The sequence below is a fragment of the Rousettus aegyptiacus genome, unplaced genomic scaffold (genome assembly GCF_014176215.1).
Source record: "Rousettus aegyptiacus isolate mRouAeg1 unplaced genomic scaffold, mRouAeg1.p scaffold_m13_p_4, whole genome shotgun sequence".
Taxonomy (NCBI): Eukaryota; Metazoa; Chordata; class Mammalia; order Chiroptera; family Pteropodidae; genus Rousettus; species Rousettus aegyptiacus.
Genome location: NW_023416307.1, coordinates 21450495 through 21478234, shown reverse-complemented (window position 1 = coordinate 21478234; position 27740 = coordinate 21450495). Strand labels below are relative to the sequence as shown.

Here is a 27740-nt window from a genome sequence, read left to right as displayed (position 1 = left end):
CCCAGGGCCCGTGCCCACCTCCCTGATTCCCAGCCAGCTCCCTCACTGCCTGCTTCAGTCATCCCAAGGCCCACTTCTCAAAAGACTGTGCTCAGCTAGCTCGCCCTGCTCCCCAGGAGGAAGCCAGTTCCCAGAGAAAACTGACTCCCCATGACCTGCGGCCCTTCCCTGCTTTCCCTCGTTCCCTCGGGGACTCAGGCTGGGGAGTTGCTGTCTTTCTCTGGCACCCTCCTCCCTCTCTCCTGCTTGGCTGGCTCAGCATCTGCTCTGTTCCTCCTCGTTAACACTTACGTAAACCTCCTGCTTCCTCCCTGACTCTGGGCCTCCTAGTTGTATGCAGACCCCTGCGGTCACTCCAGATTTGGCAGGTGACTGCCATGTTCAGTCCCAGAGGTGCCTGGCCCTCCTCCACCCAAGCAGGGAGACGATTCTGTTCACACCTGATAAGGCTGACGCCAAAGTGAGGTCAGAGTCTGGGGAGGAGGTGGCCAGGCCTGGGGACTGATAACCTGAGGATGCTCTGGATCCTGGTGCCTCTCGGGAACGAAAATACCTGCATGAAAAAAGCAAACTCAGGAGAAGGGGGAGAAAGGAACAGGGCACAGAAATGAACCCCGCGAAGGGGACCTGTGAGGTGGCCTTGGGGTCTTTGCCAGGGAGTCTCCTCGGGGCCTCCTCGGGGCCTCCATCTGCCCACACTCACAGCCTTTATCTCCAAAACTGCAGACACCAGAGCATTTTATCTCTCACTTCCTGCATCTCGGATGCTTGAGCTGTCGGAGAGCTGCACAATGCCTTGGGTCCTATTTACTCCCTGCCTAAGTCCCTCATCCTGGAGGGGTGGGCAAGGTTTCTCTCAATCTTCCTGTTTAAAAATAGATCTTTAACAAATATGTGTTAGTTCATGGCTTAAAACATCAGGACTTTACTTCTTGGGTGGAAGTAATAAATGGGCAATATTATTATTTGGACAATAATAAATGGCTACTCTCGACTGAGCATCATCATACTTTCATTACTCAACCGGAGCTGTCAAGATCAAAACTTCTCCTCCTCTGCTGGTTGTGGGTCTGGGATGGGCCCCTGCACCAGGGCCGTCTCTGGGCACCGTGCGGAAAGCAGGCAGCAGCAGACCGCTGCCCGTAGATGCAGCGCGGGACCAGTGTGCATTTGGTTTTGCAATACCGGCCTCCCCCAGGAGGCTCACTGGTGGGAGATGAGATGAGTACACATCTCTCCCCCGCTCCCCTGGAGCTTGTCCTGGGGTAGTCAGGGAGAGAGAGAGAGAGAGAGAGAGAGAGAGAGAGAGAGAGAGAGAGAGAGAGAGAGAGACTGGCTCACGGAATTGTTGGCTGAGTATTCCTAAGGCTTCTTAAATGGCACTAAAATGATAGTAAAAATAATAAACCGTCAGAGTCTTTTTCTTTATTCTAATCCCGAGCCTCTTACAAATGATGTGGCTGTGAGCACTTGGGGTAAGTTATATAACCTCCCTGCGGCTCATCTCTTCGTTTTTAAAACGGGATAAAACCCAGTGCCTTGTGCAGTGCTTGGCACATAGAAAGACCTCAATAAATGCTCGATGCTCGAATGAGTGAATTAAAAGGACCGTTCTACTTATTTTGCATCTCCTGCAGCACCTAGCATATTCTGGACTTGTGTGTGATTAATGAATACTTGTGATTTCGAAGTTGTCTTTATAGTTAAGAATGAGGACATACCCCATAAAAAAAAAAAAATAAAAGCATTAACTCCACTTAAACTCCTGTTAAGAGAGTCTGTGATTTGCTGCAGGACCCACGGGGAGTTGTGGTATTGGAATTAATAATAAAGATTTGTTAATTCTCTGCTTTTGCCCCGGCTGCCTTCCAAGATGTGATGTGGAGTCCTGCTGTTTCTGCTCCAGATAAATCAATGATAATCTTCTACCCAGTGAGGGGCAAGTCACGGGGACGTACTCCTGTGTCAACGGCGCTGCTAAAATCAAATTTCTTGGAACCCATTTCCAAGAGGCTTTGAATTTGCCAGATTGCTTGCTGGGCCTAAAATACTGCACACATGTGGTGACCTTGACTTGGCTGCTTCCATGAAGCTTCTTTGCCCTTACGCCACAGCAGACATGTCCAAGTCACACAGCAGGGATCCGGCTTCAGTCTCTGTCTTTCCCCTAATGACCGTTGTCCAGGTCTGGCCCATTCTCTGTGCCCCACTCACTCCCTGGCCCTGAGTCTGCTCTGACGAGAGCAGAGAGGGCCGGGCAGGGGAGGAAGGGGTGTGCCGCACGTGCCCGCTGCGCGCGGAAGTTTTCTCTTCCCTTCTTGGCTTCTACCTGGGGACAGGTTTTGGGTAGAATTTTTTTCTTCCACCTTCTGTTCACTCGTCCATTTGTTTATTCCTTCGTTTCGTCGCCCACTTATTGAAAACGCAGGAGCTGAGTCCTGGTGGCATGGGAAGCACAGTGGCGGCCGTGGGGGTGCCCAGGGAGGGGGCGACATGTGGGCTTGGCTTCTGCAGAGCTGAATGCAGGCAGAGAAGAGATGTGAACCTAAGTAGTGATAACACCCCCAAATGCTAACAGTGACTTTTTTTTTTTTTCCCAGATGGCAGATTTAAGAATGATTTTTATTTTCTTCTTTGTGGGTGTTTGTGTTTCTAATTTTTCATTCAATGTACATATATTAGTATTTGTATAATGAAAGTGATTCGTATGGTGAATACATGGTAAACAGGTGCTAAGTGCACAAGGGAGGTGCAGATGATAAAAACCGGGAGAGCGGAGAGGAGGAAAGTGTCATTTTCTTCCATCGTTGGAGGAGGTCATCATCGAGTGGGGCCTCGAAGCTGGAGGGGGCTTTTGCAGTGGACGTCTGTGGCATGGTCTGCCCAGCACACCTCTCTTTTCTTCTATTTCCCCTCTCTTCTGCCCACATGGGGCTGCCTGGTTATCGGATGACCTTGCCCTCATTCTCATGGTATCACATTGCTCTTTAGGTCCGACTTGGAAGGAAGCAGGAAAGCTAGAGGCCACAGATTTCTGAGGTGAAGGTTAGAGGTCCTCTCCTTGCTCTCTCATTCTAGAGATGCTCCTGGTAAGCAAGGACGGACAGCCAGAAGCCAGGCCTCAGACGGTTTTGGCTTTGTCGCATACTGATAATGGGCACACTCAAGTAATTTCAATCCCTCGTCTTCTGGCCCCCATCTCCCCCCAGCATCAACATCTCGTCTGCCCAGGAAAAGTGTTCAGAGAGTATGGACTGCCACACAGTTCAAACATTTCTCCTCAGGGGACCCTGACTCCAAACCCATCCTTCAGCCCTAATGGATCAGCCTGGCTGTGGCTCTCTGGTTGAGACTGGGATCATCCGGCCTTATGGGTAGAGTCAGCAAGACCACATGGGCTGTTTCTGTTTTGTGTTCACTTAGTTACCTTGGCAACAGAACACAAGGGGAGGCAAAGCACTGCCTACCAGAGCCTCCATCCATTGATCTGTCCATCGATTCATCGAGAGGTGTGGCAAGTGGAGGGAGCATTGGCCTGGAAGTCAGGAGGCCAGGTTCCTGCCTGGGCAATGTAGGCCACCGGCTGGCTGCTCCCCACTAGTCGCCTCCTCCCTGGGCCTGTTCTAGACAAAACGGGGCCTATTCTAGACATAATGTCTCAAGGATGCCATAGAGAATCATAGGTCTCGGGGGGAGAAGACCCTACTGTTTCTGCTCTCAGTGGCTATTTACCAATCAATTTCCTGTGACTTAACTTGTCACTCGCCCCCTGTAACCAGAATGTTTGCGGACCAAGCAAATGATTGAGCTCCAAGGACGCTGGCGCTGGGAAGTTCTGCCAGGATGGACATCCCTTTAGTGGGGGTAGGAGGCCAACCTGGCTGTGGTCCTGGATCATGAGCATATAGAGGAAAAAAGATTTTAAAAGTTAAACATAAATATGAGCAGCTCAACTATAAAAATATCTGTAATAATAAAAATAATTCCTTCAGCATGGTCTTTAAAATTTTCAGAAACCTTTCACATCTATTTTCTTGTCACGTTCTCATAACCATCCAGTGAGGCAGGCAGAGCAGATGTTATGACCTCCGTGTTGCAGTGGAAGGCACCGAGGTGTGGGGAGGCTGAAGATCCTGGGGTCTCTTGGATAGCCGCTGAGCTGGACCTGGACCTCCATCCTTTGCCTCCTGGCCTCGGCACTTTTTGTTGGACATGACTGATGAGAGCTCTCATGAAGCAAAGGATCCTCCAGTCTTCTACGTGGCCATGATTCTTGGACTTAACATATGTCAGACATCTTTCTGAAGAAGAAAGAAAACCAAGATTCATTCGGGGATTCAAAAGGGAAAGATGTGCCCTCAACTCCTGAGCAGTTCCACTTGTTAGGCACTTACTTTTGCTTAATTAAACCTCCCATGTTGGCACTGAATAGAAATCACCAACCATGAGAACTCCAAAGTGACATCTCTCACCCCGTAACTATTTTTGTACCCCAGCAGAATTCCACCAGGCTACATCTATATGATAGGAAAAAGCATACTTCTCCTGAAAATTGATGGAGAATAACCAGGAATAGCTGGTTAGATGATTTCAAAGATGAAAACCCTTAAGCAAATGTTAAAGCCACCCTTGGCTCTGGGACAAGCAAGGCCTGGGCTGCAGGGAGGTGAGGGGAAGTGCCCAGCTTGACGGAGAAGTGCTTTCAGGAAAGCCATTGGGGGGCAGCCTCCCAGACAAAGGTGAGGAGCTGACAGGGGTAGAGAGGCAGCCTTGAGAACAGCAGCTGCAAATGGATGTTGGAAGCAAACCTGAGGCCCTTTCTTTGAACACACACAGCCATTAAATTCCTGTTTCCACAGATGGGGATTTAGGGGCCACCTCCCACCCCCCACAGCAAATCATTTTTTGAATTGATGTCTAGAATCTTAAAGCCAGAGGTCTAAGGTCCGAACCAGCTTGACAATAAGGGGTCTGTGCCTAAGCCTGAGGAATGTATTTTAGCATTTTACCTCTTTCCTTATACTGGCCCGACCATGCCTTGTTCTGTAAACAGAAAAAGTATTCAACAGCTTTTTAGACTCTCTTAAAGGAGCTTTTATCTGCTCAGGGAAATGACCGCAAGGGGACAAATTTCCACATGAAGAACCCAAACTTTCCAGGCCTAGATGAGGCTCTAGTAATACACTTTTAACACACAGCAAACAACCTCTTAGATTTCTGCTTTCCTCTGCAGGATTTGTAGCCCAAACACATACTGTGGGTCAAACTCCGCAGACCTGAAGATTCAAGTGAATGGATACAGAAAAACCCTCGGTTGAGTGAGGTCATGATACAAACAGGAACATCAGAAGGCAAATTAAGTCCCACATGGTTTCAGTTTTAATGTACAGGGACATAACCCACAACACAGGAAAAGAAATTCCTTGCTTTATTTTGTTTTGCTGATTAAGGCCACCTTTGCATTAGCTCATCTTTAAAACAGCAAAGAAATGCCTTAATAGCCAGACTACTGGTGCAAATAACAAGTGGAATTGAATTATCCTCATGTTATAAACACAGAAAATTAGACCTGGAAATTGGAAGAGGCCTTAAAAATCATCTAACTCTCTGACTTTATTTTTCCACGAAGTATCCGAAGCCTCTGTCATAAAGATAATAAGTGTGGTTAGCTACCATTCTGAAACCTGCCACTTGTGTAAGGAATTTGTATTAGTTTGCTGGGGTGGCTGTAACAGGGGACCATAAACTTGGTGGCTTGAACAGAGATTCGTCTCACAGTTCTAGGGGGCTAGAAGTTCGAGGTAAAGGTGTCAGGGTTAATTCCTGCTGAGGGCTGGACCAGAAGAACTGTTCCAGGACTCTCCTTCCTTCTGGTGCTTTGCTGGCAATCCTGGGCATTTCTTGGCTTGTGGAAGCATCACCCTGATCTCTGCCTTCCACTTCAATGGGCGTTCTTCCTGAGTACATGTCTTTCTGTGTCTTTTTAAAATAAGGACAACAGTTATATTGAATTAGGGCCCATCCTAATGAACTCATTTTAATTTAGCTAATTATATCTGCAATGACTCTATTTCCATATAAGGTTATATTCTGAGGTATTGGGCACTTCAGTATATGAATTTTGGGGCAGACAATATTCACTCCATAACAGAACTCTATCTACATTGTACCTGGTCCTCACAGCAAGGCTGCGCGCTTGGCCTAATTTGCATCCCACAAGTGGGTCAGGCCCCAAGAGGTGGGCAGTGCAGAGGGGCACAGGCAGGTGGCTGTGAAGAGCAGGGACTCTGGAGCCAGGTTATCTGTGCTGGTAGCCCAGCCCCTACCCCTTCCATGAATTAATGAACGTGGGTAAGTTGTTTAACTTCTTGGTGCCTCAGTTTCTCCATCTGTAAGGCAGGGAGCACAATTTCAAAACCTTAAAAGCTCAAATACCAAAAATTATATTTATAACTCATTTGGCAGCACAACTTGACCTGAAATAAACTCTCTAGACATAATAACCTGTCTTGAGTTGACACAGGGCTACTTACAGTTTTTATTTATGCAACATATACATCTCCTGCAGAAATACTAATCTGTTTGATTACAGTCCACTGTCTCAGATGCTGCAGGATGTTGTATATTATCTTTCTCAAATTCTGACACACCACACAGTGATGGCTCTAAGGATTTTGAAAAAAAGGATTGTGGACCCGCAGTATATCTATATATCACACTGTTGTAATGAGGATTGAGTTAATAATTTGTACAGTGCTTAGGATATTACCTGGCACATAGTAAGCACTATGTACATATTTGCTAAAATAATAATAATAATAATAATAATAATAATAATAATAATTGTCTTGTCTAAAGTCACTCAGGTGGTAAGCCAGAAAAGAAGGTGCTGGGCTTCGCATTCAGGAATGTCTGGCACTGGAAGCTGTGTTTCTGAGTAGGCCAAGCCACCTCTGTGACTCCAGGGCTGGGGTTCATGTCCTTTGCTCCATAAACCGACCTTGTTTATACAATGCATTAAAGCAGTCTCTGCTTTCTGAGATGATTATCGAGTGAAATCAGGTTCCTACTTGTATTAATCCGCTAGGGCTGTCATAATAAAGTTCCCCAGAGCGAGTGGCTTAAACAATAGAAGTTTCTTTTCTCACAGTTCTGGAGCTGGAGGGCTGAGGTCGCGGTGTTGGCAGGCTTGTTGTTGTTGTTGTTGTTGTTTCCCTGAGACCTGTCCCCTCGGCGTGCAGATGGCTGACTTCACGCGGTGTTCTCGCACGGTCTTCCCTCTGTGGGTGCCAGTGTCCTGTCTCCTCTTCTGATAAGGACACCAGCCCTGTAGGGTGAGGGCCCCCATCCTGATGACCTTCCATTAACTCAATTACGTCTTTAAAAGTCCTGTCTCCAAACACAGTCACGTTCTGAGGTATTAGTAGTTGGAATTCGACATGTGAATTTAGGTGCTGGGACACAATTCAGCCCATAACACTACTTTGAGAAACTAGATAAATTACTGCTCGTACCGGATGTATCCCACACATTTGCTGGCTTATTTCTGCCCCAGTATTTTTCAAAGCGTAGTCCAGGATCGCCTGCAATCAACTCACTTGGGACCTTAATACAAATAAGCCTGTTCAAGCCCTTGAGTCAAAATCTGGGGGAGGGGACCAGAGGGCCAGGCATGGAGCTTACTTACTCTTTACATTTAGTTTAACTAAGGGAATTTAGTAAAAGGTAGATAGCAAGGTAGCCCCCCCAACACTCAACCCACTCCCCACTACCACCGCAGTCCCCCAGGGAAGGGCAGGTGAAAGAGGAGCAGGAGAGAGGGAGACAGCTCGTGGGAAGTCTGAGTGGAGAGCACAGTTGATCTCATGGTTCATACAGGATGGCTCACTCCGGAGGGCTACGGTAGAACTACTTTCCTGCTCCAAGCTAGTCTCTTGGTACTGACGAGTGCCCCTCTTCAGTGCATATGTGCAGAACCTTGCAGTACAGATGCCAGCAGAAGCAGCTGTCGTCCCAGGCGATGCCAGCCTGCGGAATGCAGCCTGGAACAATGGGTTCCAGTCATTGCCCCTGGCCAGCACACCCGCCTCCCTCCCCAGCTCCGGGCAGACCTCAAGGTTCCCTCTGCCTCTCAGAATGGCACGAGACCTGAGCCTTGAATCATGTTTAAGAGAATGGCGATGGTGACATTTTCCAAGGTCAGATGCTGAACCAGGTAGCAGAGGTTGAGGTGGTGCAGGCAGTCACTGACTCTGCTCCGAAGCTTGCAGTGATGTCATGGGAGGTGGGTGACTGGCGGGGTCGTGCGGCTCCCTGCAAGCTGATCTAGAGGGAACAGTTTGTCATCAATGTGATTATAGAGTCTTTTAACCACAACCCAAATAACTAATGTGAGCCCTCTAGAGTGGGTGTCTGCTGCGGGTGTATGTGAGTGTACACACCTATGTGTCACACCTGCATCAGGGTGGCCACCAGCCTCCCAGATCAAAAATTCTAGCAAAACAGCAGTGAGTGAGACTCTAACTGAAAACGATTTTCCCAGCACCATGACAACAAGACACCATCAAAGCTAATGGCAATAATCTATCCTTCACCTTTCTCTGCCTGTTCTGGCTTAGATTTCTTGTGTCTTAATATACTTGCGTGGCTGAAAACGCAGTGACTCACCTGGACTGGGACTGAACAGAGCAGGCGGGAGGTGCTTTCTTCTGAAGAACTGTCAAAACCCAGCACTGCACCTGAGGTCTTTCACATCACACATTGTTCCTGTCAAGGGGGAGACGTATTTCTTGCTCTCTTGTCAAAACTGGAGTTGCCAAAGAAAGTAAAGCAGTTTGAATGCGTCAAACTTTGGTGCTCGTTTTAAACAGAGTTTGAGGAAACCAGGCAGGGTCACCTGAGAGTCTCTTCCTCATCCTCTACCCAATGCAAGATGGGCCCTGTTTTTCATCAGACGCTGCTAAAGATGAAAAAGTTCATACGTAGAATCACTCAGCTCCACGCTGGGTCCTCCGGTGGCATCTCAGTTGGCGTCCAGTTCTAACTGTTGGGATTCCATGAATCCTGAGTACTGTAATGATTAAGAATTCCTTGGAAGCTGATAATTTGGAAACTGCATGGTTTGGAAACTGGAATTAATAAAAACTAGGATCAAGAATTTTACTGTCAATTAAACTATGTTTATTAGTCCTCTCTTAATTCCACCTGAATTCCACAGGCTATAAATTGTGGAATATTGAAAAATACTCTGCAGTCAGACCTGGGTTCAAATCCTAGGTTTGCCGCTTGTTAGCTGTGTGACTTTGGTCAAGTTACAGGATCTCTCTGAGCGTCTGTTTCCTCAATTGCCAAGTGTCATTGATGTCATCTTTCACATTACACTGTAGTGACTTCTAACAGAGATCATGAATGTGAAAGGTGCCAGTACAGACTATGGCCCATAAATGTTCATTCCTTCTCCCATCTCTTCTGTTTTTTCTTTTTTTCCCCCTGCAATTGGAAATGAGCATCATTTCTGGCTAACTAATATAATATTGACGCATTTCAGTGTGTAGCTTCGCATACTTTTAGAATGTCATGAGTAGTTCCCCAAGAAGAATTAGAAATGATGGGATGCAGACCCTGAGACCAGCAGTTGCCAAAGTCCCGAGAGGTGATTTAGATGGCCCAGGCAGCAAGGGGAGCAAAGCCTCTGTTATGACTTCTGAAACCTGGGGGAATGATTTGCAGTTTCTTTTTGAAAGGTCTGTAAATATTTTCTGTGAAATGTGAGAAGCCTGGGCAGCTTCAGGCAACAAGCAGAGCCCCCTGGGAGCCTGCCCTCCCCACATACTGCCTCCCTTCCTATACCCTGTTCCCAGCCTTCCCCCCTCTGGTTAGACCCAGCTGTACGCCCAGCTGACCTCTTCCGGATGTCCAGCTGCAAAGATCTGTCTTCTTTGGCTCTTCTAGTCAGAACCTAAGGTTTTGGTATTAACTGAGCTTCTCCCTTGTTCTTTCATTTTTTGGTCTCAGCTTCCCAACAAAGAAAGAGGACAGATTTGAGTCTAGTTGCACCCTTATTGGTTGGCGTATTATGGATAAATTACTTAGCCTCTTTGAAACTCAGTCTTCCCATCTGTAAATGGGGAATCCTACACTGTTAGGCTTCTGTGAAAGCTAATGTGAATAAAACGCAAATCTAAGTATTTTGTAAACTGTAAAGTGCTGAGAAAAAAATAATTCAAACCCTCAGCATGTATGACTTACTGGCACATAGTAAGTGTGTAAAAATATATGTTAGATTACTTTTTGATTCAAAATCTTTGTCACGGGGATGCTGCCCAATCCCCAGACTTACTGAGGGATGTCCCTCAACAGTCAGCCCTCTGAGGGCTGGCACGAGTTCCCTGCATGGCTCCTGAGGGGATTATGACACTGCCTGGAACGTCTTGTTCAATCCCCAAGGGATAGACATTAACCAAGGTTCTCACAGCTGCATGGGGCAAAGGAAGCCATGTCAAGACTAATAGTCTAAATGTCACTCATTACCACACAGAGCTTGATCTCAGCAAAGTGCCCTCCTCCCTGCACTTTTGGGGATCTCCTGGGGTAAGGTGTCTTCCATGTAGTCACCAAAATCACTGCCCAGGCACGAGGCATGGCCCCTCTCATTGCTCTACTGTCTCCCTCCAGCGAGGCTGCCCTGTGCAGAAGATGCTTCCTCTCCTGTTAGGCTCATTTATAGAGGTCCCATTATAGGGACCTGTACTAAAGTGTCTTTTAGAGTATTTAGCAAACAATCCTGTTAGCTTTAGTGGAAGCTTTGCTCAGGAACAGACCCAACACAGGACAGGGCCAAAGACAGATTAGCCACAGTTACCAGCGTGTACTCAAAACAACTCCTTTCTATGACATGGACATTTTGCCACTCGGTGAGCTCACCATGCTTGGCTCAAGAGAGGTAGGCTCCCCAGCCCCTGGGGAGTTTCCCCACTAGCTCATCAGATATGACCGAATCCTAGCACAGGCTCCGGCTTGCACTCTCCCACTACACAGATGAAGAAATGAAGGCTCCTAGGGTTGAATAACTTACCCAAGGTCACGCAGCCAGCAGGTGGCAGAGACTAGAGCCAAATCCCGAGTTCTCTCTAATCCAAATCTCATGATCAAAGTGGCAACGTGACACGTTGTTCTGACCTGGTGTCCATACAGGAGGGCGTGCTGTGCCGGTCACTGTTTACCGTACATACTTTTCTCCCCAGGGACTTGTCACTGTCTGCTTGGTTTTTATCGGGAATTATGCTTTAATCATAAAAAGAAATTGGGGATTCCTTGCCATTTCGCCTTCCTTCTTATCCCTAGCTGCACTCTCAATAGACCTCTGATTTATTTCAGGGTGTATTTGGCTCATGGTTAAAAGCATCATGGGGCTTATAGAGATGACGCAACAAGCAAGACTTGGCTACAGCCAAAAGCCTAGAGTCACCTTGGTCACTGTTAGAAGACCTGAGAAAAACACAGGCTTGTCTCCCAAAGCCCCTGAAACCTGGCCACCCTATGCCAACCCTCTGCTCCAGTCTAACAGTCTGGCCCTGAGTTCTTTATTCTGCCCCCCAGCTGTAACCTGGTGTGCAGTGGGGTGGTGCCCCCCGTCCCCACCCCAACACAGCTGTCTCTCCCAGTCCATTCCAATGACCTGGCATCTACTCTCTTCCCGATTTATACTCCAGCTTCCAGAGGTGACTCGAAACAAGTTCTCATCCCAGTCCTCTTGGCCAGGGCCTTGACCTTCTCTCTTGGCTTGGCAAATGGGGGAAGCTGGATACTCTTCTCCCCCAGATGCTGCCAGTGGACCTGCCTACATCTAAAAAAACCTTCCCCTCACCTCCAGAATAAATGACCCTATTTCCTCTGCAAGCATGAGCTCCCAAACTCTGGCTGTACCAGCTTCATTCAGCAGCTGAGAAAACTCTTTGGGGAGTCTGTTTGGCCTGAGCTGGCTACTTCCCAGGAAAGCTGAGGTCAGGGTCCTTGCCACTTTCTTTGGCAGGCTGTTAATGCATCACCAACTGAGGTCCTCGGGTGCTCAGGTAACTGTGGGAACTGAGTCTGCATATTGGATTTTTCAAGACCCTGTTTTATACCATATAACTCCCATCCCACATTCTCTGTCATTCCGTTTTTGCTTTCTTTTTTTCTACAGCATTTTCTAGCATTTCGATATACTGATATACTCCCTACGAGTTTAATCTGCTTTGCTTGAACAGCCTGAGGCTGGTACTCAATAACTGTCTGTTCAGTGAATGACCGGAATGCCCAAGGCCTCCGCAGACAGTGCCAGGGCACGCATACCGAGGAGCTGGGGAAACCAGGAGTTCTCGTTTCTCAACTGTCACAGAGCCCAGCTGCCTAAGGGCTGCCAAAGAGGATTTCCAAACCTCCTCTGTTTCAGCCAGGGCAGTAAAATGTCTACAAGTGCTTCCCCGGCACAGCTCTGGGCACTGTGAGAAATGCCAGTCCTGCAGGCGGCTTATTATTCCAGCTCGCCTCTGAGCCATCCGCCCTGCTGGAAAGTTGGCTGTTCCCAGCTGCAAGCCCCCAGCATGACTGCACATTTCAGTGGACCTCTGTGCAATCCGTCTTGTCTCCTTCCTTTCCAGACAGGAGCCTGTCTTACTCATCTTCACATCCCTAGTGCCCAGCACAGTGTGGAGAAGCGACAGTGGATGTGATAAATAATTGATGAATAAATGAATGCCTGGATTCCACACGCAGAGAAAACCAGCCCTTTCTAAAATAATTGTGTGACTCAAACGCCAAGGCATGATGGGTTTATTTTTTCTTGTGATTGACTTTTTTTTTTTCCAGAGAGTTTTTCAATTCTATTCGATTCTAAATTCTTAAATTTTATGTACTGTACATTTTAAGATATTCCTTATGGAATAAAAATAGTATTTCCAAAAAGTCAAAGCATAACTTTTAGAGTAAAACCGATGATTATGTTTCCTTTCTCTAGACCTTAAATATTTTTTTTTTACTTAGGGTTGATATTTTTAAAAATTATGTGAAGTGTTTTATGATATTGAAAATAAAGTTCTGTAAGGAAAAGCCGATGCTGCCTTTGCCATCACTGTTGGAATAAATAAACTTTTTTTATTTATTATAAAAGGTTTTTTCCTTTTTTTTTTTTTTTTTTACAGTCGAGAACTGATTTCCAGTTTCTCTCGGACTTAGAAGAGGGTGATTTACTTTAAAAAGAGGAAAAAATACACAGGGGAAAAGTAAGACAGATATTGTTTTCACATCCACAAGAGGAGACCGAGCATTTTCTAAATGGAACTATTTATGGATTGTACTAGGCTTTAAACCAGGCTGGACATTTAGTTGATTATATTCCTCAAATTCAATTCTTAAAAATTAATTTAATTAATGTGATAAGAAAATTTAAGAGAAGAAAAATGTTGCTTTGATTTATGATTTTCAACATTAATTATCTACACTGATCGACTTATTAATAAGCACTCGGATGCCAATTTACTTCATGCTATGGAAACACTGCATTCATCCCTGAGAGTTTTAGGAAGTTAAAGCCCAGAAGGCAACAGTGGTGCACCTCCTCAATAACAAGCACCCCATTTTTTACTAATGGCATCCTGATTTTCCTTTGGGAAGCCATGCCCCTCTCCACTTTCAGTTCATGAGGTTAGATTGACCTGAGCTTGGCCAGTCAAAGATTAGTTCAGAGACGGATACATGAGTAAAGCTGAGCCAATGAGAACCTGACGCGGGATTTTTGCTGTCACTATTTTGAAAGACATTCTCTGACCTTCGGGATTGCTAACAGCTGCCTGAGAGGGAAGCCCACACAAGGAAAATGGAGGGTAAATTTGATTCATACTGCAACTTGGACTTTTCAGTGAAATGTAATTTTTCTGGTTGGATTATAATCAATCTGGCCCTCCACTCGTTAGTAGAAAGAGAAACTGGTCTAAATCTTGGTCCAATCCAATAACTTTAATATCCCCACTGAGAACATGCTCAGTCTCTCAGTTGGATTTCCCCTTCTCCTGCTCCTCGCATAAAGATGATGGTGTCTGGACCGCTGGCTGATATTTACCTGTACACATCATATGTCCGATTTGGTTGATAAAATACTGGAATATGGCTGGAGCAGTTGGTAAATAGGTGCTGCCCTGAGTCCCCTGAGCACCTCCCATTGCCCCTTCCCTGGGATTTTTTATCCAAGCTCCCACAATCCATCAATAAAAGGGTTCATGTTGGACACAGCAGGGCACCTCCATCCAGACTGGTCAGTACCTGAGCCTGTAAGAATTTTAAATGTTTTGATCATCATCTCTGTAAGGTGTATAGGATGCAGGTAAAAGGGCAGTGTGTGGCGTCTGTGTCCTCGTTGTGTTGCAAGAAAGGGAACTCTTGACATTGTACTGGTCCTTGAGCATCGCTGCTTGGTGTCTGTCCAGCTCAAGGCAAAACCTGCTTTTTAGCTATCCTGAGTGTGTTGATAGCATCCGATGTGAAGGTCTGCTGCGGATGGCAAGCTCATGGTCCATCCTCTAGTCCGAGGCAGTCCTCCCAAAGGTGACTCCTGGCTGACTTAGCCTCTTCTCTATTCTTTCAGGTGCTGTAGACTCTCTGACTTCTGGCTATGACTTACTAGTCCTTGTCTCAGTGGTCCATTCAGCAGCCTGTGCCAGTGATCACTCTGGAAAGCTGGCCACAGACTTGCTGCTACCTTTGGGAGCACTGCTTCAGACTAGGCTACATGGGGACACAGCATTGCTTGGAAAGTCCATAGTGGGCCTCCCGTCTAACTAGCACTAGACTACCCAGACTCTCCCTCTCACATTTCTGGAGGAGTGGTTGGGGATAAGGTCTTCCCATACTGTGGAGTTAATTATTACTTTTCCAACACAATTGCTCCTCCCAGGGCTCCTGTCTTGATCTGTCCTCCCACAGCCCTACCCCCGCCCCTTTCTCCCTGTCTAGACCTTCTACATAAACCTCAAGGCTTAGTCTACCAAACCCAGGCCTTGCTCTTATAGAGAGAAAGGTAATGGAATGTAGAGAATTTTTTTCTCAAGGTAAGAGTTTGAATTACATGGCTATTGTCTTGCTACGAACTCTACTTTTGAATGTCAGAAGCTGAGTGTTACCTTTTCTTTCTCTTTACACACCATCTGGAAAGAATCTTCATCCCTCCCCCACTCCCTAACTGTAGGGAGATGAATGCCTTGAATAGACTAAATTCATATGTTCCGAAAGGCAAAAGAGAAAAACACACTGAAAATTTCAAAACATTGTTCATATTATTCTTGACAACATCTTTTAAGCATCTGAAATCTAACCGTGCCTAAAGCCAGCCTACCCAGTTTGGTAAACCAGTGGATTCCATTTTTGGTTTCGCTGGTTAGAAGTGAGTTTCAGTCACTTGCTACCTGGAGTTCTGACTGAAATGGTAACGACAGCATCTATTTCATGTTATTTGTGTGGCATTGTGCACAGCTCCACATGTAAATGGGGCTGATTAAGTGCATCTGATGGTCAGATTGCAGCCATGGCTAGATCCTGAAAGAGGCAAAGCCTTATTTGAAGAGCTCTCCAAGTTCATTTCTAAACCCTCCAAGCGCATTGCCTCCTCTCAATGGTAGAAGGAAAAGAACAAAGAAAGAGGAATCCTTCCTTTAGGTTATCTGGGCTTGGAATGCCCTCTCTTCCCATTCACCCCTATGGAGGTTGGACTGACACCCCAATGTATTTCTCCCTGTTAACCTTTCCTGCTTCTCCTCACCATGTAAGTATGTTTCAGTTTCCCATAGTAAGATAATGACAAAAACTCACCCGGCCTCCCAGCTGTTAAGTTCCCCTTCTCTGCCCAGTCAACTCTTTTCAGGCAGTGGGCTATGCCTGCTCCTGCTGCTGTACCTTTTCCCTCACTCATTTTACTTCTAACCCAGTGTGACTTGGTTACTGCTCTCATGTAAATGATGAAACCGGGGTCACAGGAGATATGACTACACTTCCTTACTGTCAAATTCAATGGGCACATTCCAGTGCTTGCATATCTGACATTTCTGTGACATTTCTCACTCCTAACCATTTCCTCGCCCTAGGGAATTTGGATTGCTTCATGCCACTTTTTTTTTCTGGTTTTCTTCTCAGTTCTCTTCTCAGTTCTCTGCCTTCTCCTCAGGATTCCTATTTGATCCTTAGAAGCTGGTATCTGTCAGGGTTTAGTTCTCATCTATCTCATGATCTTCTCATTCTGCTGGCTCTTTCTGGGCCATCTCAGAACCTCTCCAGTTTCAGTGATCACCTCTACGTGGACCATTCTCTGACAGGCACCTCCAGGCCTCATGCCTATGCTTGGCACCCATGTTCCTTAACTGCCTCCTGGAGTTAGGCATATGAAAAATATGTTTGAATACACCGCCCTCCTCTCAGACCAGTTTATATTCCTCTTCTCACTCTCACAGTAAATGGTACCACCATCCGTGAAGCTGCACAACGAACCTGGGAGTCCTCCTGGATTCTTATAGTCCCTTCTCTACTCCCTGCTTACTGAGATAGAACCTTATACCTGGCAGTACATAATGTGTCACCCAAAGTGGTCTGTGTGAATGGATGAACGATGGGGACACAGAAAACCAGGGCTCTCTCTAACTTCAGTCTAAAACCTGATGACATTTTACCTGTCATAGTTTTTCACTGCTTCTCATTAACAAGAGGGATCATCGTCGTCTCAGATGATCTTCAACTCTGATGATCTATGATTCCAGACGACTCCAACCTGACACCTTCGGCTCTTAACCCTCATTCCTTCTTATCTACTTAACCCCGCTACTCCTTCTCTTTGCCTGTCCTGCCTGGGAAAAGAGGAGAGAGGTCCCTGTGATGAAGTGAGAATTCTAAATTATACCACCTTGCAGAATACATTTCACCCTCATAAGAAGTCCCCACATATCTCTGCAGCCACCATGAGTCACAGTGAAAACTGAGAGAGGAGGAAGGGGAGGGGGGGAAGGGCGGGAACAGTGGGAGGGAAGATAAACAGAGGCCGTTTCCTCCTTTCTCTGCCTTGCCAGGTCATGCAACCCCGCATGAGTCTCCCTGAGTGCTAAACACGAGGGGGAAAGTACCTTCCCCCTCCTTCCGCATGACTTCTGTCTGGTAATGAGTACTGTGATTTCTCGTGAAAGCCTATGGACTTAGCACTTTCTACTTCTCAAAACATTGCACGAATATTTGAGTGACTTCCACGTACAGGCATTACGCTAAGCATTGTGCACCTTACCTCATTTAAGCCCCTTGACCCTTGCAGGTAAGCCCTATTTTTATCTCCATTTTGCAGACCAGGAAACTGGGGCTTAGAGGGATTAACCACTTCACTAAGACCATCCAGCTAGTAGTATAGTCCTATAACTCATCAACTCAAATCCAGGCCCTTCTTATTCTATGCCCATGTCTGTGGTGGCCATGGTTACACTGCTTCCATTGTATTCGTGGTTATCTTTCATGCCATGCATACATTTAGTACACAGTATACAGGAGCTTGATAAAAGTTCACTGAAGGAGTGCCTAAACCATGCCAGCAATAGCTGGATCTGATCCCAGCGGCCAGAATCCAGACATACAGCATTGGTCATTTCTCATTGATTCTCCGGACCTTGATTTCCTCATCTGTAAAATGGAGGCATAAAGCAGGTATCCTCTAAGACGGTGGTCCTCAATCTTTTGGCACCAGGGACTGATGCTCCAATGAGACTCTAATACCTGATGATCTTAGGTGGAGCTGAGGCAGTGATGCCAGCGCTGGGGAGCAGGTGCAAAAACAGATGAAGCTTTGCTGGCTTGCCCACCGCTCACCTCCTGCTGTGTGGCCAGACTCCTAATAGACCACCGCCTTTCAGGTCTGTAGCCAAGGACTGGGGATCCCTGTTCTGAGGAGCCTGTGCCTTCAGCATTCTGTGGCTCAATATCCCCAATGGGCTGCTAGGAGATAGGGCAGAGAGCCAAGCTCGTTACCAGCTGGGAGAGCTCCTAGCTTTATGGCTGCCGCTTGAGCCCTCTCCAGCCCTCTCCAGCCACCTGAGCCTCAAGAAACACGGGCCCCTCCGCGCATGCGCACGTCCTGGCGGCCCAAAGGTCTGTGCTGGTTGCAGACGTGACTACCTACGCGGGGTGCTAGGGAGACTGCCCCGCGGTCGGCATGCGGTGATCCTGCTAGGAACGATCCCGGAGCCCACGGGGGAAGTGCCTGGGCCTCGTTAGAAAAGGGCAGAACCTCTCCCAAGGCCCCTGGGAAGGTCGTTCCCCGTACGGAACAGCGCGTTCCGCCTCTGCTGGTGGGACGTGCTGGGCGGCACGGAGAGGCCGTTCTCTCCGAGCACAGATCGACCGGCGCTGCTGGCGCTGCGGCCTGCGGCGCGGAGGAGGGGAGGGCCCCGCGGCCCCGCCTCGGAAAGCCGGGGAGGGTTTTCCTCTCAAAATTGATACTGCTGAGTAAAGTAAAACACGTATAAGGTCACTGAGGACAGTTGTCCCCGTAGTGGTGGGGAGTGGGAGATGTGAGATGTCACCTGCTAATATAAGCCGCTCAGAGGCAGCGAGCACCGCAGGGCAGCCCACCCTTCGTTGCTGCTTAGGGATGAATACAACCTGGGCAGCAGTTTTTAAACTGGATGAAACACTGTGTGTGTGTGTGTGTGTGTGTGTGTGTGTGTGTGTGTGTGTGTGTGGGCGAGGGGCGAAGGGAAAGGACACACGCCGCTTTCCCCCTATTCATCCCATGTTCTCATTCCTCTTCCTGTTGCGGAGTCCCTCCTCAGAACTTAAGTTGTTGTTGTTGTTATTTTTTGGACCAGGGAAGGAAAAATGATGAAAAAAAGTTCCCTAAATGGTCAAAATAAATGAGATACCAGCGTTCCGAATTCGCCCCGTCGGTCCCCTTCGTCTTTCCTCCTCTCGTTTGCCATCTTTTAAACGTCCGAGTCCACCTGAGTTTTCTGTTCCCTACTCAGGAAATGTGGAATATTCTCTAGGAAGTTTGGAGGAGACAGGAAAGGGGACCCTTCTGCCCAGATGTCATTCAGGTTGTCACTGTTAAGTATATAACTTCTTCTTGTTAGGACCTGAAGTCCTGATTCTTCAAACAGGGATTTTCCTGTCAGTGTAAGCACTGGGAGAGTTGTCCAGAAAGGGTGGTTGCTTTTGCGTTTTCCGCTGACCCAGAGCAGCCAGAGCCTGTGCCTATGCTTTTCTCTACCAGAATAAATGTGTGATGCTGAACTCACCACTCCCAGGAGATGTGACGTGGGAGGCAGCTGCTTGGGGAATCATTGCTGACATCATCGCAGATCACTCAATTCACTTTGATTTCATTTAACTTCATTTTATTTTCTTCCTCAGCCCTATGAAGTCTGGAAAATGAGACATTGAAAACCACTTCAAAAATTCAATAAGGCATGAAATAACTCCTAAAATTAAAGTGAAGTAGAGAATCTCCATCTTAAGGGTTTGCTTAAGTGACCTTTTAGCAGTTTTCCTTTTGAGAACTGTGGTGATAAAAAAACAAAAACAAAAGACAACCTTCACGGGGGAGGAGGAAAGGTCACCTAGAAAATTTAATTTGTTGCTTCTAAGATTCACTAGATCAGAATAAAGATATAGGGTGGGAATGTGTGGAGGGGTGAGGAGTGGGTTGGAGGGGGAGGCAGGATGTTAAACGTACTTCTGTAAGTAATGTCTCCAACAAGGAGAAGAGAATAAAGAGAAGTTGGAATTCAAAGTTGTGCGGAAGCGTCCTACCTCAGAAGCCATATAGCCTCCTAGGTTCCAGCACAGCTGGCTTCTTAGAATTTCATCCACTTACTCCAAAGTAAGGTCAAAGAAGACACTGTTTTATTAAGGAGATAATTCAATTTCGGGGCTCTTTCATAGCAGAAAACCCACCAAACACCACCATTATTTGTATGCCACTTCCTTCTTAGCCAAGTCTGAGGGAAGACCCCCAAATTATTATTATTATTTTGTTGTTCTCATGTATGTTTGTTTATTCTATTTTGCTTTTTAAAAACATAGAACTTCTACGTCCAAAGGGATGCAGATTCTGAGAGTTTTCAGACCACCAAAAAAAGTGGGAGCAGAGCCATTTAAATACATCCCAGGGGACAAGTCTACACTAGTTCCCTCTCCTCCACCCCTGACAGAATATGGGATAGTGTCACGTGGTATACTTCAAATGTGAGCAAGTTGCCCTCCCCCACCCCAGTCACCTTTATCAGCCTTTCACTATGTCTAGCAACTAACCTAAGTCTGAAAATCAGAAAAACAGGTTCCTGAAGAGATTAGGTCTCACAAGATAATAATCTCAATAATCTGCCTCTGTGGACCTTCTATCAGATGTTACATTTATTAAAAAAAAAAAAAAAAAAACAACAACAACCAAAAAAACTAAACTATAAGAGTTCAAAAATCACTTTCTTTTTTGTAAAATAGTATAGGAGAAAGGGTTCCGGAAGTGGCAACTTAATTTGTATCTAATTTCAGCAAAATAATTGCAGACTGCTTCCAGCGTGAATGAGCAGCGAGGTAGAGCTCGCGCTCCCTCAGGATGGAGGCTAGCTATTTTCAGTTGCATGTGGGAAAACCAAGGGCTCTGCCAAGCTGTGGCAAGTTGGCATCGCGTGTATGAGCTGTCAACCGTGATACTTAGTTCCACTCAGATTCATTTCTAATTTTTAGTTGGCGTGTGACCTTTCTCTTTATTCAATTTAGGGGCCCGATCACTTCCTTTCTCTGCCTCCCTACCTTCCTACCTATCTGTACCCACACAGGCAGCTTTTGGCTGAATTTATCTAATTATAACAGCCTGAGTGCCAAGTGGGTTGTGTAAAATCCTTAGGGAGAGATGTGAAATGAAGCACACTGTTCTTCAGGGCTCCTGGGGACCAGAGTGTACCCATCAACAAAAACAAACTAATATGTAGCAAAATTATACGTCTCTCTATATAATTTATGCAGAGTGGGATACTGCCAAGATCATGTCTTAAATAGCTCTGGTATACATGCTAAGCCTAAAATGGCCCCAATGATCGATCGCCACCTACGAGTGTTCACACCCTGTGCAAACTCCCCTTGCATGTGGGCTGGACCTAGTGAGCCTCTAATCAAATAGAATACAACAAAAGTCACGGGATGTCACTTCCGAGATTATGTTATGAAAAGACTATCTTTCCCTCTCATTCCTAGTCTCTCTCTTTCTCTCTCTCTCAATCTCTCTCTCTCCCACTTCCCATGTTGTGCACTGCCCTGTGGAGAGCCCTATGTGGCAAGGAACTGATGTCTCCAGCCAGGAGCCAGGGAGGACCTGAAACCCAACAGCCATGTGACTGAACCTGGAAGGTGATCCGCCCTCAGTTGAACTTTGAGATGACTGTGGCTCTGGTTGACACCTTGACTGTAGCCTTTTAGACCCTGAGCCAGAGGATCACTAAGGTGTGTCCAGATTCCTGATCCACAGAAACTGTGAGATAATACATGTTTTTATTTTATATTTTATTTGTTTTTATTTTTTAAACTTATTTATTTAAATTAGTTTTGAGTATATAGTACGTTGGTTAGACATCTATATAAAATGATCCTCCAATTGCCCCCTCCCTCCTCTGGCTCTCCACCTGGCCATCATATTAATGCTAACTGCATTAACCCCATCCCCGAGACCAACTATCAACTACTAATTTGTACTTCTTTACCTGTTTGTTGTTTTAAGCACCTACATTTTAGATGCAATAGAAATACTAATACTAATATTCCCTAAAGCACCAAGTTAAGATCCTCCAGTGAACCCACCAGAGCTCTGTCTCTAGTCTCAGAGATTCCTACAGCCCCCACCATCACCCCAGGGGCACTGTTGACCACACTCTACTACTAAGTACCCTTTTGCCTGAAATAACCAGTCTCCTCTTCTCTGGATGAATTCCTGCTCACCCCTTGACACCTGGCTCAGATGCACCTTCTGGAAAACCTTCCTAGGTCAGCTGGGCAGAGCTCCTGTCCCCTGCCTGGGGGTCCCCACAGCACTTTGCCTCTGTGCATCATCCTATGCCGTTCTGACTGGTAGACCTGCGAGGCTGCAGATCCTGGAAGGCGAGAAAGTTTTCTTCATGTTCCAACCCCCGGTGCACAGCACAGCACAGCAATGAAACACCATTCCTGAAACAGATCAGTGACTGTTTGCAGAAGCAAAGATCTTTGGCCGAAGAAGGTATCTGGTAGCTAGTTCCACTCCCAGCTGATGCAGGAATCTCGCCACAGCATCCTCTAAGCATGTGGTAGAAGAATACTTTGATTAATTGGACAGTGCATGAATTTTGAGCACTCAATCAGCAGATCTGATGTTGCAGCAGCCCATCGTGTTGTGAAGCTCTGGTGCCCAGCCCTCAGCCCTTCAGGTGAGGTCATGGGAGCTTGGAGGTGGATAGTCCTGTAATCTGAATTGTTATCATTCCAACTCATGACCTTTGAGTTGATATGTTCCAGGAGTCATGGACATTCCTTCCCTTCATTTTTAAAGAAAGCTAGAAAGAAACTACGAAGTCATCCTTAGAGACAACCCCCAAGAGGGGAAAGTTGTATGCTACCTCAGATGGTAATCTAGCCCACGAAGAGAGCGGCTCATTGCAGGGCGGCTGTTAGAAGATTGTACACGCCGTGGAATATATTGTAAGCCTATCTACTCCATCATCGTGCCCTGGCAATTGTACTTCCCAAATAGAACCTCCCCCCTTTCTCTCCTCTATTGCTCTTCTCTTAGTCTTGAACTCACCTGTAACAGCTTCTTAACTAGTCTCATGACATCCACATATGACTCTTTCCAAGCTTTTGTCTCCAGAGAGGCCGGAGCAACCTTTCTGAAATGCACATTTGATCAATCGCCCATCCACTAAACACTTCGGTGGCTCTCTGTGCGTGGTCTCTCCGGAGTCCAGCCTTGTCATGCGTCCCGCCCCACTCATTGTCTGAGCTTTGGGCACACTTGCGTCCTCCACAGTGTGAAGACACAGGTGCCAGCCCACCACGTTGATGCAGGGGACCCACCTGGCCTAGTTAGTCCAATTGTTCCTTCATATTTCGTTTCACTCATCATTTCCTTGGAGATTTCTTTGACATCCCTTATTAAATCAAACCCTTTATTATATATTCAGGGCACCACACATTGCAATGTTATGTTAATTTGTGTGGGTATTTGAGCAAGCTCATCTCTTTCTCCATTGTATAAGTTCCATGAGGGCAGAGACTACGTCTGTTTTTGCTGATGTTGTAGTCTCGGTATCTAGTATGACCCAACAAAGGGCAGGCATTCAATCAATATTTATTGAGTGAATGAATGAATTATGGGTGCTACAACCACCCTGGGGAAAACCAAGGATTTGGGGTGAATTCCTAGAAGTCTTTGGCTATGCCTTTTCCCCCTCTAACCTATTCTCCCTGACTAAGGCCAGCTTTCTTCTGCAGAGAGAAGGGCCAAGTTGGGGGCAGAGTCCTTGGGGGCCCTTCTAGGGCTCTGTGTATGTGTGTTGCTGCCACCCCAGTAGGGAGGCCCTTGCAGCCTTTGTCCCCAGGCACCTTCAGCTACTGACCCACAGCTCCCCTGTTCTCTTCAGGGGGCATGATGGCTGCGTTGCTGTGGCTGCCCTCGCTGGTACCTCTGCCCCCGGATGGATGTGGAGTGATGATCCATTCTTCTCTCCCTTAGGTGATTTCCATCCTTCCCTGACTGTCATCTCTTTCAGTAGTTTTGTAGCAGTCAAGTTATGTCCCCTATTTGTTCAAGTATCATAAGTCTAGGGGTCTAAGGCCTGCCAGTTGGCTTCATTTCCCAACCCTAATATCTTCCAGGGCTGGGTGGCAACCATTCATCCCACAGACATTGGCTGCATCAGGGAGAGATGAGCAAGATGCTGCCTTCACTCAGGAACATGACATCTTTGGAGGCTCTTTACAGGGACCCTCACCCCAGATACAGTGTTCAGCCATCAGGCCAGAGCTGAGAATGCATCTTCCCTGCAGTAATTTTTGCCCAAAGCCAGGAGTTTAGAAGAACATGAGTCTGTTTTTCTTTCAGCTTTTCCTTCACAGATGACAATATTATTACCCCCAGCTTTTAATGCGCTAGTCTGTACACAGATCACAGAGGCCAGGAGGGCTCCTGAGTCATCTGAGATAATTCCCTTTTTTTCTTTCTAGGTCTTTCATATCTGTGAATCCACGATGTGGAAAAACGGGGCTTTAGAAAAACTAAGGGAGGCTTGAAGTGAGCAAAGCAGAGCAGAGTGTTGGCAGGAGCCGAGGGCTGTCACAGTGGGAAAATCATGCAGTGCGTCATCGAAGGGAGCTCATGGTGATGTCTGCCTCTTCTTAGCGGCTTCCGCACAGGCTGAGACAGTCAGATCATTGTGACTTGGGCAGGGACGAAAACACCCAGCACAACCAGGGTATTCTAGAGGCGTGTGCTCTTAAGATGGCCTGTACCAACCTCCTTTAGTTTCCTGAGTCACAGTTGCTGGGCTCACCTCGTGCTGCCAAGAACCCACAGCAAATCCAAACACCTCTTCCCTCACAGTCTTCATTCCCGAAGCACAGCACCGGCGGATGTCTTTTCAGTACCGTGGACCTCATTCGCATGGCATCTGATGGATGAGCTGTTCCTTCTCTGGGCTGTGAGCTCCTCCAGGCAGGAACCCTCACCCCGTTTCGTCCATGTCTCCGGGGCCTGGCATCTAGTAGGTTTTTGTGAAGAAATGTATAGGGACATATAAAAGGCAATAGACACTCCCATGTGGAAATTGTTCAATAGCACAGTACTCTGTTGGTTCTCTACAGTTTGCAGGACTCAGAGAAGGAATAATTCGTCTTTTCCAGGAAAGGTATTTCTTGTGTGGTGACTGAACAAGGGGGAGGTACCCGCAAATTGGGGATCAGGGCAGGCAGGGTTAGTTGAAGGCCCCAGGAAAATGACACAGGAAATGGTGGCGTTCATCCTAGGTAGATTCCCGAGCATCCCAGGAGACCTCTGATTCTCCAGAGCATGCACAGACAGTGCATGGGGAGGCCAGCTTGCAGGCAACGGTATTTCAGTTCGTGCAAAGATCTCCCAGGCGGACACCCCTGCTTTCCCATAGCTGTCCACTAGGGGGCAGGAGGAGGCAGGAGAAGAGGCGAGGCTGCCGCGAGCGTGCTCAGGGCTGGGCTCATCAGGCTGAAGTACACCCAGGCTCACATCCAACACACTGGGCTATTTGTATCACTCAGACAACAAGGCCAGGCCTCTCTTCCTGCCTGTCGTGGCCTCTGTGATTTTATATGGTGTGGCCGGTGACATCAGATACCACACAACCATGGTAACCGAAGTACACAGCTCAGTGTGAACGTTAGTAAACAGGAAAAAAAGCCATCCCTGGTTTTCTTATTTTACTTACCGTTTGTGGTTTTTCTGTCCATGCCTCCGGTTATCTTTTATTTTCCTGAACAATCAAGCCGTACCTGAGTCCTGCCACTTTTTAAATGAGACGATAAATGGGTAAAGTGTGCAATGGTCTCCTGTTCATCTAGCCGTGAAAACAGCGGTGCATTTCCTTACATTCGCGTTACTACTTCCTCTTGGTATCCTGACCACCAGCCCTTCACACATCATTTCAAGGGAAAATTATTTTCTTGATAAGTCCCACACTCCTCGAAAAGTCATTTCCTCCTAAGAAACTCCAGGTGATGGGATCCCTCATTTGGCTTAAGTGTTTTCTAATTTTCAAGGATTCACTAAAAACAACACAACTGCCCTTCTATACAAATCACCTTCCCGTACAAATCATCTGGCCCATAGGTCTAAAATAAACCAGACTGAGTACAAGAAATAAACATTGCACCAGGCCAGACCACAGAAACGAAAGTCTGCGTAGAAATGAGAGTTGCTTCATACAAAATCAGAGAGTTTTAAAGTAGAGTTCTCCTGCCTGCTAAGGATGCCCGATTAGAAATCCATCAGCGCTTGATAGCACTAATAGAAAGCTTTGCATGAATGACGTTAAAGACTCTTTGATGAATTGCATCTTTAATTGGAATGAGAGCAAACCAACCATATTACATCAGCCAATGGGGAATGGTAAAACCCTCTTGAAAGAAATGGATTTCTAGTGGAATCAGAATTCTTATGCAAAACTTTTCATGCTGCAGACTTTTCTGAATGCTACTCCTGATTTCATTCCAATAGTAATCACGGCTGAGAAATATCTTTTAAAGCTACAGTATGAAGTCATGTTATTTTAATGGTTTGCAAAATGCTCTTAAGAGTTACCTAAAAATATGCATTTTCGACGATACCATAGATTAGTTCATCTAAAATGATTTGATTTTCAATTAAAAACATAAACAGGCTTGGATATATTTGGACACAGATGTTGCCGCAGTTTCCAGATTCCATTGTTTAAGGTATGCCATAAATATGACAAAAAGTGTTGAGAAGGCATGCATCTGATTGGGTATTCAGGCTTACAAAGAAAGTAATTACAGGGCCAGAGACGGTAGTCGGCCCTCATTCATCTAAATTCCCCTTCGCATATCAACATAGCTTGACCTTGATTTTTTAGATGCAAGTAAAGGACATTGATGTAATTTGAATAAACCAGTCTTTCAAATACTCTGAGGAGTCTGGAATCAGAAATGACAGACTTGACAGAGTTTGAAGGAGTAACCAACTCTTCGGTAATTACAGTGGTTTTAAAAACAGCGTCTTCCCTTCTTGTTGCGTTAAATTTTCATCTTCTTTCTAGGGAACATTTGCTTGCCGTGTCCTTTGGAAAATGCCCAAATGCTGCCTTCCCCGCCTCTGCTTTTGAGTCTCCCCCTGGCCCCCCGCCGACATCCCCACCAGGCCCTTGGTGCCTCCACGATGGCCTCTGCAGGCAGCGGCCATCTCTGGCTGCTAAAGTGACCTCTAAGCTCCCTCGCCTTTCTCTGAGGGCAGGGGCCTCGCTTCTCTTCCTGACAAAGCACTTTCAGTCGACTCTTGGATTTCTTCATGGTTGATTAAACTGTCTGTGTTTATTCAGGACCCTTCTCCTTTTTCTGTGTCCGGCTGCTGACCTTTCTGTGAGTTCATTGTGGAGGAGAAAGCTCACAGGGCGGTCCATCTGACTGCTTGCTAGCAGCTCTGGTAAAGATTTGGTCCTGGTAAATGTTTAGGCCATTGAAATATTAGTACATCATCAAAGCATATGACTTTTTGTCTGGTTAGGTTTCTGAGTTGCTGTTCCCGGGTTATGCCAGAGGCATGTGAAAGAGAACAACACTAGATAGTCTGTGAGTTATAACCACTAGCATCTCCTTGAACCTCACTGATGCTGATGGCCTCACCATTAAGCTCCACAGGGCTTCACAAGGCCCTAGGTTCTTAATAAAAGTAGGCCTGGTTTTACTGCTTGGAAAGGGGAAGGAGGAGAGAATGAAGCACACAGAGCTTTGCTGAGCAACAAAAAAATAAGCCAGGATAAACGTCTTAAGCCAGAGCCTCCTTTACAGAGATGCTTGTCAGTGCGACAACTAACCCCTCCCCTGTAACCCTGCGCCTGTAACCCTGGTCTGGGGCTTTCGGGCAAGCTCAGGTTCCCTCCCAGCACCACACTCGAAGGCTCTGGTCAAATGCAAGTCCCACCACGTGCGGGCGTCAAACCTTTCATTATAACATG

General features: G+C 46.6%; 1 long non-coding RNA gene across 3 annotated transcripts; it reads right to left on the bottom strand.

Annotated features, from left to right (window-relative positions):
* Positions 1-6497: 6497 nt before the first annotated feature.
* LOC118601690 lies at positions 6498-25661 on the bottom strand. 3 transcript variants are annotated; one of them, XR_004950514.1, is made up of 4 exons: positions 25479-25661; positions 19293-19418; positions 8668-9489; positions 6498-8325 (listed from the first exon to the last, which is right to left on the bottom strand). It is a non-coding gene; the product is annotated as an uncharacterized LOC118601690 (long non-coding RNA). The 3 variants fall into 3 exon arrangements; XR_004950515.1 differs by lacking the exons at positions 19293-19418; positions 25479-25661 and adding exons at positions 9903-10014; positions 15841-16949; XR_004950513.1 differs by lacking the exons at positions 19293-19418; positions 25479-25661 and adding an exon at positions 15841-16949.
* Positions 25662-27740: the final 2079 nt, after the last annotated feature.